This window comes from Salvelinus sp. IW2-2015, unplaced genomic scaffold (assembly GCF_002910315.2).
Source record: "Salvelinus sp. IW2-2015 unplaced genomic scaffold, ASM291031v2 Un_scaffold1366, whole genome shotgun sequence".
NCBI lineage: Eukaryota > Metazoa > Chordata > Actinopteri > Salmoniformes > Salmonidae > Salvelinus > Salvelinus sp. IW2-2015.
Window position 1 is genome coordinate 10,520 of NW_019942860.1, and position 2,932 is coordinate 13,451.

The following is a 2,932-nucleotide window of genomic DNA, read 5'->3' on the forward strand; positions in this document are numbered from 1 at the left end:
GAGGGAGGGGAGGGGAAGGAAGGCAGAGGAGGAGAGGAGAGAAGAGGAGATCACACACCCAATAACGGCTCTCTAAAAGTCCTCTGTGACTTTTGATTGGCTTCCTCTTGATGGCAAAGCAATGTCAATAGGTTTATTTCATTACCTGTCGACTATTGTACAGCAAGAGGKATTTTGGTTTATTCTATTATTTGGATGTGAATGGATGTGTATGGACATGATTGGACTTAATACACAACAACACACTCAACTGCCGTGAAACATCTTATGAGGTCGCATGAAATCTCTTTGCTAAATCAAATCCACCCCTATTCCTTAAACCCACCTGTCATGCCCTTCCTTAGAGGTCTCCTGGAGACAATGATGCTTTAGTTACACTGGTACCTGACAGTCATCTGGGATCACCGACTGGAGCAGGTGGTTGGGACTTGGGAGGAAGGTCATTGCCGATTCTGAGATGTTGTTGATTATAGTAGTTCGTTCCAACAAGCATTCATATATATATATTGTCAATGTTTGCTCCTTTTCTATCAGGCCATTTAAATATGTAGTCTATGAAAAAACTAAATGATTCTGGAATATTCATTTGAATCATGAGTAAAGCTTTGGGAAAGAGGAAAATAGCTTGGTTTGTTGTCACATTGCGCCATCTTGTGGTCAGAGATGCACATAGCAAGGRGTCATCAAAGACGGTACGGTATGAAGAGAGGCAGAAACTGCTTCTCCAATAGAAACCCCCGATCACTCTTGTAGGCGATGTCATGGCGACGTTGGCTAGCTAAGAGTCTAACGGTCATCTCGCCTCGAACTAAGGATCTGCAGGCCGTCAAAATCAAAGACCCACCTTCCATATAAAGTCGTTTTGGTCGAAAATGAAAACGTGTTAGTATGTAATTTTCACAAGGTTGGAGTAATAACATGTTCAACTAATTAAGACATTGGCTCTAATCTAGTTTGTCCCTTTCGATTTCGAGAAAATTAACAACTAAGGAAGAATTTGTCACTTCTCTCATTGACAAACCCCAAACCCTGTCCTGCTTGGTCTGTTCCTCAAGCGTTCCTGGAAGTCTCGTGATGTCATTTCTCAATCTTCTCAGAGAGGAACAGGTGAAAGTTAGGGGAGAGAAGTGAAGAAACTTTGACCCCGGCTGTTGGGACTTGAGGAAAATGGCGGAAGCGGATGTTGTGTTTGAATCAGATGGAGTAGAGATAAGAGTGAGAGGAACAGGAAGTAAGAGAAGCAAAGTGGTCGTGGAATCTAGCAAATCCAAGCCTAGTTCGGAGTCTTTTTTTGGTCGGAGTTTTGGATCGATGTTACCCGGGAGATCCGTTTGAAGTCTCTATAAAAATCGTGGATGAGTTAGATGAGGTGGAGTCYGTGAGAGTAACGAGAAGTGGGCTTATTTGGGTTTTCTGTGTGTCTAGAAGGAGCGTGCTTTACACCTCATGAAGATATCGGATTGGAATGTGTTGTATGTAGGGCTGTGGCGGTCATGACTTTTCATCAGCCGGTGATTGTCCAGCAAATAACTGCCGGTCTCACAGTAATTGACCGTTAATTATCATAAACACGTTTATTATCTCCTGGCTTCCACACATGCTGATCTTTGGAACATCTACATTTTAAAAAGTCGAATAAATCKATTTAATATAGCCTAKACCATCACAATAAATCCATTACAGGTCTAAAGAAGCATGATATGAAGAAAATGTAGTCTATTTCAGAAGAACAGAACAGCATACTCTGAGTTGTCTGGGACTATGGCTTTGAATTCCGTGGCATTATTTTATAGTATGAAGAACACCATTGAACATAGCTGAATAAGGATTTGAGGAAGTGCGCACATGCAGCTATTCTGTGTTGAGCGGTTAACAAAAAAAACAGGTACTCCTATATGCTTAATTTAGAGTTATTTATSTAACTTTAGTTGTGATACAAATGTTGGGTTATATGTTTATATTTTTAATACATTCTGAGGCTGTATGAAAGGCATGAGCTCTGCTTTCTTTACTGTTTCAGGCTGTACACACTTCATCAGTCTCTCATTCACAATTTGACAAGGACTTCATAATGCCTCGAATTTCTCTTTTAGACTCTCATAACTAATAGCTGACAAATATGGCAGATACACTACATGGCCAAAAGTATGTGGACTCCTGAGTATATTCTCCCCAGGTATATTTATTTTGGCACTAGAGCCCCTTGGCTGCACCATTAGAGCTAAGGAGGATATAAATGGAATCACTTTGAGTGGTCATGACTTGAAAACCAAACTATACTCTGATGATATCTTAGTAACACTGTAAAGTCCCAGCTGTTCGATACCATGAGTGCTACAGRTCATAAGAGCATTTGGCTCATGTTCTGGATCTATATCAGGATTTATATACTGTTCTGGATATAAAGTGAATAGGAGGGAGACTGCACKTTTTCAACCCACCGTGGTACTGCTCCCTTCATATGGAAACCACAAGGTCTCAAATACCTAGGGAGAAATATCTYGTTACCGAGCAATAAGATATTTAATGTAAATGGACAAGGTCTCTTAATGTCATCTCTAATGGTTTATAGGAGACGGACAGTTCTACCGTTATCACTATGGGGTAAAGGTGATAAAGATGACTATTGTTCCTTATGTCAGCTATACCACTTCAGTTCCCTCAGTACTAGTTTAAAGAGATACATCGTTTATTTTCTGGCTTTTTGTGGAAACATATACAGTGMGGAGAACAAATATTTGATACACTGCCGATTTTGCAGGTTTTCCTACTTACAAAGCATGTAGAGGTCTGTAATTTTTATCATAGGTACACTTCAACTGTGAGAGACTGTGAAAAATGCAAATCAATTACTTAAAAATCATACAATGTGATTTTCTGGATTTTTGTTTTAGATTCCGTCTCTCACAATTGAAGTGTACCTATGATAAAA